A 14,891-nucleotide genomic window follows, 5' to 3' on the forward strand; every position below is an offset into this window, starting at 1 on the left:
GTCACGAGTGAAGATGAATAATCAGCAGAGCGAGCTGGTAATACGTGTAATGTAGTGTCATAATTACAGCCAAGTGAAGCTCATGACCTGTGAAATACAACATGAAGTCAATGTATAGAATGTGAGGGGATGAATATGCAACGATGGAATGGAAAAATGCATCCTAATGAGTACATTCCTCTATTTCTCTCTCTCTTTCTCCCTTCCTCTCAGTCCCGCTCTCGCTCTCTCTGTGTCTGTCTGTCTGTCAGTCTGTTTGTATCTCTCTCTCTCTCCCTTTCTCTTTCTCTCTCCATCTCTCTCTCTCTCTCTTTCCCTTTCTCTCTCTCTCGCTATCTCCTGTCATACACACACTATTTCTCTCCTCTCGTTCTCTTTTCCTTCTCTTCCTTCCTCCCTCCTCTCTCTATTCCCCTCCTTTTCTCTCCCTCCTGTAATAGCAGATGATGCAGTGTCCTCTTTCCTCTCCCTGCTAGCTGTCCAGTCTCTCCACCTGATGCAAGTGACAGACCATGTCTGGCACAGTGAGTCTGAGACGTTACTGCTAGCTGCTGGCAGTGGCATGTGACTGGGGCTGCCTACCAAATGGCACCCTATTCCCAATGAAGTGCACTACTTTTGACCAGAGCCATATGGGCCCTGGTCAATAGTCGTACTCTACATAGGAAATAGGGGGCAATTTGGGACACACATGGGTCTTCCTGGTTCTCTACACTCATCTGTCCAGACTCCTTCTGGAGTAACACTTTTCCAATCCGCAGCACTGATAGGACATGTCCACAACTTTCAATGAGCCAGTCCATCCTGTCTGGTAATGAGCTGGGAAATGAGCTTGTGTGTGTGTGTGTGTGTGTGTGTGTGTGTTTGTTTGTGTGTGTGTGTGTGTGTGTGTGTGTGTGTGTGTGTGTGTGTGTGTGTGTGTGTGTGTGTGTGTGTGTGTGTGTGTGTGTGTGTGTGCGTGTGTGTGTGTGTGTCTGTATCTCTGTGCGTATGTGTGCATGTTTGTCTGTGATTCTAATCCTCCTTGACTGTTGTTCACACACTTCCATTGTGTGTGAACCTGCGGTGGAGGGGATGGCTTTCGTTTTAATGGCTGCTAACCAATTTTGCTATTCTATGTGTCACGTTGTTTGTAACTACATTTGAAGTCGGAAGTTTACAAACACTTAGGTTGGAGTCATTAAAACTCGTTTTCAACCACTCCACAAATGTCTTGTTAGCAAACTATAGTTTTGACAAGTCGGTTAGGATATCTACTTTGTGCATGACACAAGTAATCTTTACAACAATTGTTTACAGACAGATTATTTATCTTATAATTCACTGTATCACAACTACAGTGGGTCAGAAATTAGCCTTTAAACAGCTTGGAAAATTACAGAAAATGATGTCATGGCTTTAGAAGCTTCTGATAGGCTAATTAACATCATCAGAGTCAATTGGAGGTGTACCTGTAGATGTATTTCAAGGCCTACCTTCAAACTCAGTGCCTCTTTGCTTGACATCATGGGAAAATCAAAAGATATCAGCCAAGACTTCAGAAAAAAAATTGGAGACCTCCACAAGTCTGGTTCATCCTTGGGAGCAATTTCCAAATGCCTGAAGGTACCACGTTTATCTGTACAAACAATAGTACGCAAGTTTAACACGATGGGATCCCCCAGCCGTCATACTGCACAGGAAGGAGACGCGTTCTGTCTCCTAGAGATGAACGTACTTAGGTGCGAAAAGTGCAAATCAATCCCAGAACAAAAGCAATGGACCTTTTGAAGATGCTGGAGGAAACAGGTACAAAATTATCTATATCCACAGTCAAATTTGTCCTATATCGACATAACCTGAAAGGCCGTTCAGCAAGGAAGAAGCCACTGCTCCAAAACCGCCATAAAAAGCCAGACTACAGTTTCCAACTGCACATGGGGACAAAGACTGTGCTTTTTGGAAAAATGTCCTCTGGTCTGATGAAACAAAAATAGAACTGTTTGGCCATAATGACCATCATTATATTTGGAGGAAAAAGGGGGAGGCTTGCAAGCCGAAGAACACCATCCCAACCATGATGCACGGGGGTGGCAGCACCATGTTGTGGGGGTGCTTTGCTGCAGGAGGGACTGGTGCACTTCACAAACTAGATGGCATCATGAGGAAAGAAAACTATGTGGATATATTGAAGCAACATCTCAAGACATCAGTCAAGACATTAAAGCTTGGTCGCAAATGAATCTTCCAAATGAACAATGACCCCAAGCATACTTCCAAAGTTGTGGCAAAATGGCTTAAGAACAACAAAGTCAAGGTATTAGAGTGGCCATCACAAAGCCCTGACCTCAATCCTATAGAAAATCTGTGGGCAGAACTGAAAAAGTGTTTGCGAGCAAGAAGGCCTACAAACCTGCCTCAGTTACACCAGTTCTGCCAGGGGGAATGGGCCAAAATTCACCAACTTATTGTGGGAAGCTTGTGGAAGGCTACCCAAAACATTTGACAAAATGTAAAAAATGTAAAGGCAATGCTAACAAATACTAAATGAGTGTATGTAAACTTCTGACCCACTGGGAATGTGATCAAAGAAATAAAAGCTGAAATAAATAATTCTCTCTACTATTATTCTGACATTTCACAATCTTAAAATAAAGTGGTGATCCTAACCGACCTAAAACAGGGAATTTTTACTGGGATTAAATATCAGGAATTGTGAAAAGCTGAGTTTAAATGTATTTGGCTAAGGTGAATGTAAACTTTCGACTTCAACTGTATTTTTGTATATAATGTTTCTGCCACCATCTCTTATGACCAAAATTAGCTTCTGGACATCAAAACAGTGATTACTCACCTCTGGCTAGATAATGATTTGTTCTTTAAAACCTCTTAGGGATAGGCGGGACGCAAATGTCTCAACTGGCCAATTGCCAGGGAAAATGCAGAGCGCCAGATTCAAATAAAATACTATAAAATTCAAACTTTCATTAAATCACACATGTAAGATACTCAATTAAAGCTACACTCATTGTGAATCCAGCCAACGTGTCAGATTTTTAAAATGCTTTTCAGCGAAAGCATAAGAATCTGATTGCCTGCACCATTTGCACCAGCAGTGAACAAAGGAGTTAGCATATTTCAACCCTGCAGGCGCTACACAAAAGGCAGAAATAAAATATAAAACATGCATTATCTTTGACGAGCTTCTTATGTTGGCACTCCAATATGTCCCATAAACATCACAATATGTCCTTTTGTTCGATTAATTCCGTCCATATATATCCAAAATGTCCATTTATAAACGTGTTTGATCCAGAAAAAAAACAGCTTACAAAAACGCAACGTCACTACAAAATATTTCAAAAGTTGCCTATAAACTTTGCCAAAATATTTCAAACTACTTTTGTAATACAACTTTGGGTATTTTTAAACGTTAATAATAGATCAAATTGTAGACGGGGCAATCTGTATTCAATACATTAAAGAAAACAAACCAGTGCTGCTTTTCACGTCTTGCACAACTCACAAACGTGTCCCCAGTTCCTAGTTGGCCTACTTCTTCATTGCACAAAGGAATAACCTCAACCAAATTCCAAAAACTGGTGACATCCAGTGGAAGCGGCAGGAACTCAAAATAGGTTCTTATGAAATATCCCTTGGCAAAGACAATGCAGGGAACAGAGGTGGGAAAAAATTCTGAACAGTTAGTCCTCGGGGTTTTGCCTGCTACATAAGTTCTGTTATACTCACAGACATGATTCAAACAGTTTTAGAAACTTCAGAGTGTTTTCTATCCAAAGCTATGAATAATATGCATATCTTATATTCTTGGCATGAGTTGCAAGAAGTTGAAATTGGGCACGCTATTTATCCAAAAGTGAAAATTCTGCCCCCTAGCCCCAAGAGGTTTTAATGGATTGGCAGTGAAAAATGTATGGCTCCTCTCGGACTAGGCCCAAATCCCTGTCATTCGCATGAAGAGGAGACAACGATACAGTGCGATGAGAATTAGTTAGATAATCTACCTTTACCACCTGTCCTACTGAAGAACAATCACTGGAGAATAAACTGGATGAGCTCCATTCAAGACTATCCTACCAACGGGACATAAAAAACTGTAACATCCTGTGTTTCACCGAGTCGTGGCTGAACATGGACATGGTTAATATACAGTTGGCTGGGTTTTCCCTCCATTGGCAAAACAGAACAGCAACCTCCGCTAAGACGTGGGGTGGTGGTCTGTGTCTATTTGTCAATAACAACTAGTGCACCATCTCTAATATTGAGAAAGTCTTGAGGCTATGCTCGCCAGAGGTAGAGTACCTCATGATAAGCTGTAGACACTATTTACCAAGAGAGTTTTAATCAATATTTTTTGGAGTTGTCTGTTTACCACCACAAACCGATGCAGGCACTAAGATCCCACTCAGCGAGTTGTATAAGTCCATAAGCAAACAAGAAAATGCTCCACACACAGAGATGCATACAAAGCTCTCCCTCGCAGCAGCGCCTCTTCAACCTCAGGAAGCTGAAGAAATTCGGCTTGTCACCAAAAACTTCTACAGATGCACAATCGAGAGCATCCTGTCGGGCTGTATCACCGCCTGGTACGGCAACTGCTCCGCCCACAACCGTAAGACTCTCCAGAGGGTAGTGAGGTCTGCAGAACGCATCACCGGGGGCAAACTACCTGCCCTCCAAGACACCTACACCACCCGATGTCACAAGAAGGCCATAAAGATCATCAAGGACAACAACCACCCGAGCCACTGCCTGTTCACCCCGCCTTCATCCAGAAAGCAAGGTCAGTACAGGTGCATCAAAGCAGGGACCGAGAGACTGAAAAACAGCTTCTATCTCAAGGCCATCAGACTGTTAAACACCCACCACTAACATTGAGTGGCAGCTGCCAACACACTGACTCAACTCCAGCCACTTTAATAATGGAAATTGATGGAAATTGATGTAAAAATATATCACTAGCCACTTTAAACAATGCTACTTAATATAATGTTTACATACCCTACATTACACGTCTCACATGTATATGTATATACTGTACTCTATATCATCTACTGCATCTTTATGTAATACATGTATCACTAGCCACTTTAAACTATGCCACTTTGTTTACATAACCTACATTACTCATCTCATATGTATGTACTGTACTCAATACCATCTACTGCATCTTGCATTCCGTTCTGTACCATCACTCATTCATATATCTTTATGTACATATTATTTATCCCTTTACACTTGTGTGTATATGATAGTAGTTTTGGAATAGTTAGGTTAGATTACTCGTTGGTTATTACTGCATTGTCGGAACTAGAAGCACAAGCATTTCGCAACACTCGCATTTACATCTGCTAACCATGTGTATGTGACAAATATATTTTATTTTTGATTTGATGACACAATCTCTGTTGCACTCCACACTGCCCTTTCCCACCTGGAGAAAAGGAAAACCTACGTGAGAATGCTGTTAGTTGACTACAGCTCAGCGTTCAACACAATAGTGCCCTCAAAGCTCATCACTAAGCTAAGGACCCTGGAACTAAACACCTCCCTCTGCAGCTGGATCCTGGACTTACTGACAGGCTGCCCCAGGGGTGCATGATTAGTCCCCGCCTGTACTCTTTGTTCATCCAGGACTGTGTGGCCACTCGACTCCAACACCACCATTTACTTTGCCGACAACCAACAGTGGTAGTCCTGATCACCGACAATGATGAGCCTATAGGGAGGAGGTCAGAGACCTGACAGTCAATGGAGGCTGGTGGGAGGAGCTATAGGAGGACGGGCTCATTGTAATGGCTGGAATGGAATACATGGAACGGAATCAAGCATGTGGTTTCCATATGTTTGATGTGTTTGATACCGTTCAATTTATTCAGTTTCTTCCGTCCTCCTAAAGCTCCTTCCACCAGCCGCCACTGCTGGAAGTGTGGTGCCAGGGCAACAACCTCTCCCTCAATGTGAGCAAGATAAATGAGCTGTTCGTGGACTACAGGAAAAGAAGGGCAGAGTTGACCCCCATTCACATCGATGGGCTGTACCTTGGTGTCCACATCACTAACAAGCTATCATGGTCCAAACACACCAAGACAGTCGTGACGAGGGCACGACAACTCCAATTCCCCCTCAGGAGACTAAAAGGATTTGTCATGTGTCCTCAAATCCTCAAAAATGTTTACAGCTACACCATCGAGAGCATCCTCACTGGTTGCATCACTGCTTGGTATGGCAACTGCTCGCCATCTGACTGCAAGGCGCTACAGAGGGTATTGTTTACAGCCCAGTACATCACTGGGGCCAGGCTTCCTGCCATCTAGGACCTCTATACCTATGCATCCTAATGAATCTCTCTCACACACACACACACACACACACACACACACACAGCAAGTCTAGGTCTACCTGGCTCCTGAACATCTTCTACCCCCAAGCCATAAGACTGCTGAACTGCTTCTATCCCTAAGCCATAAGACTGCTGAACAGCTTCTACCTCCAAGCCATAAGACTGCTGAACAGCTTCTACCCCCCAAAGCCATAAGACTGCTGAACAGCTTCTACCCCCAAGCCATAAGACTGCTGAACAGCTTCTACCCCCAAGCCATAATACTGCTGAACAGCTTCTACCCCCAAGCCATAATACTGCTGAACAGCTTCTACCCCCAAGCCATAAGACTGCTGAACAGCTTCTACCCCCAAGCCATAATACTGCTGAACAGCTTCTACCCCCCAAGCCATAATACTGCTGAACAGCTTCTACCCCCCAAGCCATAAGACTGCTGAACAGCTTCTACCCCCAAGCCATAAGACTGCTGAACAGCTTCTACCCCCAAGCCATAATACTGCTGAACAGCTTCTACCCTCAAGCCATAAGACTGCTGAACAGCTTCTACCCCCAAGCCATAAGACTGCTGAACAGCTTCTACCCCCAAGCCATAATACTGCTGAACAGCTTCTACCCTCAAGCCATAAGACTGCTGAACAGCTTCTACCCCCAAGCCATAAGACTGCTGAACAGCTTCTACCCCCAAGCCATAAGACTGCTGAACAGCTTCTACCCCCAAGCCATAATACTGCTGAACAGCTTCTAACCCCAAGCCATAATACTGCTGAACAGCTTCTACCTCCAAGCCATAATACTGCTGAACAGCTTCTACCCCCAAGCCATAATACTGCTGAACAGCTTCTACCCCCAAGCCATAATACTGCTGAACAGCTTCTACACCCAAGCCATAATACTGCTGAACAGCTTCTACCCCCAAGCCATAAGACTGCTGAACAGCTTCTACCCCCAAGCCATAATACTGCTGAACAGCTTCTAACCCCAAGCCATAATACTGCTGAACAGCTTCTACCCCCAAGCCATAATACTGCTGAACAGCTTCTACCCCCAAGCCATAATACTGCTGAACAGCTTCTACCCCCAAGCCATAATACTGCTAAACAGATGGATATCCGGACTGTTGGCATTGACCCCCTTTTTTACATTGCTGCTACTCGCTGTTTATTATCTATGCATAGTCACTTTACCCTTTCCTATATGTACATTATTACCTCTACCTTGACTACTGGTACCCCCTGTATAGAGCTTCGTTATTGTTATTTGAATTAATGTGTTTTGTTTTTTTTTACTTACTTTTTTTTTAAAAAACTCAGTATTGTTGGTTAAGGGCTTGTAAGTAAGCATTTCACCGTAAGATCTGCACCTGTTGTATTCTGTGCATGTGACAAATAACATTTGATTTCATTTGATTTGGTCTTACTGTGCTCCCTGCATACCACACTGCAGAGCTGGGCCATTGGTCTATTTGGTTATCAGCTGTGTCTAGCAGCTAGCCCTGCGGCTCTGCATTAGTCCTTCCACACACAACCTAGACAGCAGGGTATATCTGTCTCAACACCTGAACCCAACTCCACCTCAATATACAGTTTCCCAATGATCACACAGCCACACTGCACAGAGAGGGGAAGATGAAGGGAGGGAAGGAGAGGGGGGGGGGGACAGAAAGTGGGGAAGAGGGCAGAGAGAGAGAGAGAGAGGTAAAAGAAAGAGGGCAGAGGAGACTACATCATCTATACAGTAATTATAGGAGAATGAGAGAGAAAGGGCAAGAGAGAGAAGCAAAAGAAAACAGGGGGAGAAGGATAATGTCAAGCTTTACAAAGGATCATATAGTGTCAGTGTTCATGTCTGAAAACCTCAGGGCTCATATTCGTACAAGTAGCCCAGAGTAGGAGTGATGATCTAGGATCAGGTCCCCCCTGTTCATGTTATTTCCTTCAGTATGATACAAATGGCAAAACTGGATCAGCACACCCGCTCTGGGACGTATATTGTGTTGGTAATGGATCACAGTAGGTTCACGTGAAAATACTAGACCTCTTCTTTTCTTTTGTTTTCCACTTATTGGACCCCCTGGGATAAGAAGCTAAATACAATAATTATAATATTCAACATCTTTGTATCGCTGCTCTGGGCTCCAACCATGCTATCCTGATTGGGGTTGGAAAAAGGTTGATCTGAAGTTGAGGTGCGCTACATGGAATCCTATTAGTGTCTGTTGTTCCCAATATTACCTTCTTAGAGTTTGTACTTTGGTATGTGTTCCAAATGGAATACTATTCAGTTTTGACCCAAAGTAGTCCACTGAGAAGGAATCAGGGTGTTATTTGGGACAAAGCCTTCCTCTCAGAGTAACTGTGCAGGCTAGTCCATGAAGTAGAGTATGATTATCAAAATAATTAAAGGATTACGCCTTGCTCTCCACTACAAAAACAAGTACAGTTATTTCCAGTCCACTGGACTATGGCTAAGTCCCAAATGACACTATATTCCCTATATAGTGCACTGCTTCTGACCAGAGCTCATTGTGCCGTTTGGGACACAAACCATCTATACATTCTGATTTTCTTATTTTATATTATATTTATCTATCTTTTACTTCAGTTTATTTGAGTAAATACAGTTGAAGTCGGAAGTTTACATACACTTAGGTTGGAGTCATTAAAACTAGTTTCTCAACCACGCCACACATTTCTTGTTAACAAACTATAGTTTTGGCAAGTCGGTTAGGAAATCTACTTTAGACATGACACAAGTCATTTTTCCAACAATTGTTTACAGACAGACTATTTCACTTATAATTCACTGTATCACAAATCGAGTGGGTCAGAAGTTAAAATACACTAAGTTGTGCCTTTAAACAGCTTGGAAAATTCCAGAAAATTATGTCATGGCTGTAGAAGCTTCTGATAGGCTAATTGGGTCATCATTTGAGTCAATAGGAGGTGTACCCGTGGATGTATTTCAAGGCCTACCTTCAAACTCAGTGCCTCTTTGCTTGACATCATGCAAGTATGAACACCATGGGATCACGCAGCCGTCAAACCGCTCAGGAAGGAGATATCCTAGAGATTAATGTACTTTTGGTGAGAAAAGTACAAATCAATCCCAGAACAACAGCAAAGGACCTTGTGAAGATGCTGGAAGAATCAGGTACAAAAGTATCTATATCCACAGTAAAACGAGTCCTATATCGACATAACCTGAAAGGCTGCTCAGCAAGGAAGAAGCCACTGCTCCAAAACCGCCATTAAAAAGCCAGTGCAATATTTTCTGAGGTCTTGACTGATTTATTTTGATTTTCCCAAGGTGTCAAGTGTTGAGGCACAGAGTTAGAAGGGAGGCCTTGAAATACATCCACAGGTACACCTCCAATTGACTCAAATGATGTCAATTTGCCAATCAAGCATCAAAACTATAGTTTGTGAAACTCACTTAGACAATCCCTTTGATGATACAGTGGTAGCAATACAGAAACCAGTGGTGGAGGTGTTGCTGTTAATATTAAGAACCACATTCCTGTAAAGATTAGAGAGGATCTCATGTTAAATACTGTTGAAGAATTATGGCTGCAGGTTAATCTGTCTCCTAAAGCCTGTTCTTGCGGTTAACTGCTATAGACCACCAAGTGCTAACAGTCAGTATCTGGATAACGTGTGAAATGCTTGATAATGTATGTGTCATCAACAAAGAGGTATATTTTCGGGTGATTAAAAAATATATATATTTCACCTTTATTTAACCAGGTAGGCCAGTTAAGAACAGGTTCTCATTTACAACTGCGACCTGGCCAAGATAATGCAAAGAAGTTGGACAAAAACAACAACACAGAGTTAAACATAAACGAACATAGAGTCAAAAACATAATAGAAAATAAAGGAAAAATGTATGTACAGTGTGTGCAAATGTAGAGAGGTAGGCAGTAAATAGGCCATAGAGGTGAAATAATTACAATTTAGCATTAATACTGGAGTGATTGATGTGCAGATGAAGATGTGCAAGTAGATATACTGGGGTGCAAAAGAGCAAGAGGGTAAGTAATAATATGGGGATGAGGTAGTTGGGTGTGCTACTTACAGATTGGCTGCGTAAGATGCTTTGCCAGCTAATGCTTAAAGTTAAAGAGGACCAGCTTCAGAGATTTTTGCAATTCATTCCAGTCATTGGCAGCAGACAACTGGAAGGAAAGGGGGCCAAAGGAAGTGTTGGCTTTGGGGATGACCAGTGCAATATACCTGCTGGAGCGCGTGCTACAGGTGGGTTTGCTATGGTGAACAGTGAGCTGAAATAAGGTGGGCTTTACCTAGCAAAGACTTATAGATGACCTGGAGGAGGTGGGTTTGGCGATGGATTTGTAGTGAGGGCCAGCCAACGAGAGCATACAGGTCGCAGTGGTGGGTAGTATGTGGGGCTTTGGTGAAAAAATGGATGGCAATGTGATAGACTACATCACATTTGCTGAGTAGAGTGTTGGGGGCTATTTTGTAAATGACATTGCCGAAGTCAAGGATCGGTAGGATAGTCAGTTTTACGAGGGTATGTTTGGCAGCATGAGTGAAGGAGGTTTTTTTTGCAAAATAGGAGGCGGATAGCGGTGGATCAGAGAATCACCAGCAGCAAGAGCGACATCATTGATATATACAAATAAAAGATTCAGCCCGGCAATTGAACCCTGTGATACCCCCATAGAGACTGCCAGAGGTCCGTACAACAGGACCTCCGATTTGACGTTGCTGCAGGGGGTGCTGAGATGTTGGCCAGGTTATGGGTAGCCAGGTGGAAAGCATGGCCAGCCATTGATTTATTGGTGGTGAGTGTTTCCTATCCTCAGTGCAGTGGGCAGCTGGGCAGATGTGCTCTTATTCTCCATGGACTTTACAGTGTCCCAAAAGTTTTTGGAATTAGTGCTACAGGAAGCAAATTTCTGTTTGAAAAAGCTAGCCTTAGCTTTCCTAACTGACTGAGTATATTGGTTCCTGACTTTCCTAAAAAGTTGCACATCGCGGGGGATATTCAATGCTAATGCAGAACGCCACAGGATGTTTTTGTGCAGGTCAAGGACAGTCAAGTCTGGGGTGAACCAAGGGCTTAATATTTTCTTAGTTATACATTTTTTGAATGGGACATGCTTATTTAAGATGAAGATGAAAGGACTTTTGAAGAGCAACCAGGCATCCTCAACTGAAGGGATGAGGTCAATATCCTTCCAGGATACTCGGGCCAGGTCGATTAGAAAGGCCTGCTCACTGAAGTGTTTTAGGGAGCGTTTGACAGTGATGAGGTGTGGTCGTTTGACCGCGGACCCATTACGCATGCAGGCAATAAGGCAGTGATCGCTGAGATCCTGGTTGAAGACATTAAAGGTGTATTTAGAGGGCACGTGGTCAGGATGATAACTAAGAGGGTGCCCATGGTTGCGGATTTAGGGTTGTACCTGTTAGGTTCCTTGATAATTTATGAGATTGAGGGCTTCTGGCTGAGATTGTAGGACGGCCGGGGTGTTGAGCATGTCCCAGTTTGTCACCTAACAGTGCGAACTCTGAAGATAGATGGGGGGCCATCAATTCACGTATGGTGTCCAGGGCACAGCTGGGGGCTGAAGGGGGTCTATAACAAGTTGCAACGGTGAGAGACTTGTTTCTGGAAAGGTGGATTTTTAAAAGTAGAAGCTTGAATTGTTTGGGCACAGATCTGGATAGTATGACAGAATTCTGCAGGCTATTTCTGCAATAGATTCAACTCCGCCCCTTTGGCAGTTCTATCTTGTCGGAAAATGTTATAGTTAGGGATGGAAATTTCTGGATTTTTGTTGGCCTTCCTAAACCAGGATTCAGACACGGCTAAGACATCCGGAATGACTGATTGTGCTAAAGCAGTGAATAAAACAAACTTAGGGAGGAGGCTTCTAAGGTTAACATGCATGAAACCCATACTTTTACAAATAAAGTGCATGGGGAATGGGAGTAATGTTGGGAGCTGCAGAGCCTGGGTTAACCTCTACATCACCAGAGGAACAGAGGAGGAGTAGGATAAGAGTATGGCTAAAGGCTAAAAGAACTGGTCATCTAGTGCGATTGGAAGGAACAGAGAGTAAAAGGAGCAGGTTTCTGGGCACGGAAGAATAGATTCAAGGCATAATATACAGACAAGGGTATGATAGGATGTGAGTGCAGTGGAGGTAAACCTAGGCATCGAGTGACGATGAAAGAGGTTTTGTCTCTAGAGGCACCATTTAAGCCAGGCGCGACCACTGCATGTGTGGAACAAAAGGGCTAGTTAAGGCATATTGAACAGGGCTGGAGGCTCTACAGTGAAATAAAACAAAAATTACCAACCAAAATAGCAATAGACAAGGCATGTTGACATTAGGGAGAGGCATGTGTAGGCGAGTGATCATAGGGTCCAGTGAGTAGCTAGGCGAGCTGGAGGCACGGCGATTCAGACAGCTAGCAGGCCGGGGATAGCAGGCTAGCAGATGGACCTAAGGGGGACGTCGCAACAGGAGATCCTGTTGAAACCCCCTTGGACGGTTACGTCGGCAGACCAGTCATGATTGATCGGCAGGACTCCTTGTCTTTAGCAAAGGATCCAGCCCAATTGGCAAAAGAGGTATTGAAGCCCAGGAGTTGTCTGACGGATCTCTTCGGCTAGCCGGGAGATGGGCCTAGATTTGAGGCTAGCTCCAGGCTAACTGGTGCTTGCTTCGGACAGAGACGTTAGCCAGGAGTAGCCACTCGGATAGCAGCTAGCTAGCTGCGATGATCCGGAGTAGAGGTTCAGTGCTTGCGGTAGGAATCCGGAGATGTGGTAGAGAAAAGCAGTCCGATATGCTCTGGGTTGATATTGCGCTGTGCAGACTGGCAGGAATTGACCAGGCTGAGGCTGGCAGATGTCCGAGTTAGCGGTGATGACCACTAGCAGTGGCTAACTGACTACTAGCTAGTAGCTAGTTAGCTGGCTAGCTGCTGAAGGGGGTTCCGGCTCTAGTATAAAAAATTGCAGATCCAAACTGTAATCAGTGCCTGCAATCTGGTTCAGGTTATCAGTCAACCTACCAGGGTGGTTACAAACAGTATAGGAATGAAATCATCAACATGTATTGATCACATCTTTACTAATGCTGCAGAAATGTGCTTCAAAGCAGTATCCAGACCGATCGTATGTAATGATCACTATCAACATATTAGCGTTATGTAGGAAAACCAAAGTTCCAAAGGCTGGGCCTAATATAGTGTATAAGAGGTCATACAAGAAGTTTTGTAGTGATTCCTATGTTGTTGATGTAAATAATATTTGTTGATCCGTGGTGTGTAATGAGGAGCAAACAGCCGCTTAACTTAACACATTGATGAAATTGCTTATCCCAGTTACTGATAAGCATGCACCCATCTATAAAATGACTGTAAAAACTGTTAAATCCCTGTGGATTAATGAGGAATTGAAAAAGGATATGGTTGAGATGAGGCAAAAGGAATGGCAAAACATTCTGTCTGCACAACCGATTGACAAAAGTAATGCAAATTCAGAAATCATGTGACTAAACTGAATAAAAAGAAGAAGAAACTACAAAGATAAATGACATAAAGAATGATAGAGATACTGTCATTTCTGGTAGACTTGTAGACTTGCTTACGTGCTACTGTGCGTTTTGTTGCGAACCTTACTTTGTTACCTGCCAACTTTACAGTTTTTACTTTTTAATTACGTTTACATTTTTAGTTTTTCCCTCGCTTGGCTATTTTCATTCAACTTTTTCACTCCGGACGCTTTATCTGGAAGTGGTTCGTCAGGACCTCCACCAGCCGAAGCTAAGTAGTAACATTAACATGATGTACTCATAATACACAGGAGAACGATAATTTAAGGTAATTTAAGTGTAGGAAAGGATGAAACTGCGTCTGTACCACAAGTAAGTACAGATAGTAGTATAAATCACCTCGCACAGTCCCTGCAGACGAACAATTTTCTCATGGCTTCTGGAAGGAAATTCTGTAGGAATGCTCAACCGGTGTCGCTCATTCAGCCGACAGAAACTTTCAACCGATTCTCCCCATTAACTTCTTGGTGACAGGGCGCAGTATTTTCACGTCCGAATGAAATGCATGCCCAAATTCAACTGCCTGCTACTCATCCCCAGACGATAAGATATGTATTAGTAGATTTGGATAGAAAACACTCTGAAGTTTCTAAATCTGTTTGAATCATGTCTGTGAACATAACAGAACTTATTTAGCAGGCGAAACTCCGAGGACAAACCATTCAGATGTATTTTTTTGAGGTCACTCTCTTTTCAAGGGGATTTCATTGGGAATCCAGATTTCTAAGGGACCTTCTTGCAGTTCCTATCGCTTCCACTAGATGTCAACAGTCTTTAGAAATTGTTTGAGGTTATTCCTTTGTGTAATGAAGAAGTACGACCACCTTGAACGAGGGTCACTTGAAGTGTACTGTTAGATAGAGGCGCATGACCAGAAAGCATGCTTCAGTTTGTTTTCTTCCTGTATTGAACACAGATCATCCTGTTTTCAATTTTATCGATTATTTACGTTAG

This window comes from Oncorhynchus mykiss, chromosome 25, assembly GCF_057628025.1.
Source record: "Oncorhynchus mykiss isolate SJ-2025 chromosome 25, ASM5762802v1, whole genome shotgun sequence".
Taxonomy (NCBI): Eukaryota; Metazoa; Chordata; class Actinopteri; order Salmoniformes; family Salmonidae; genus Oncorhynchus; species Oncorhynchus mykiss.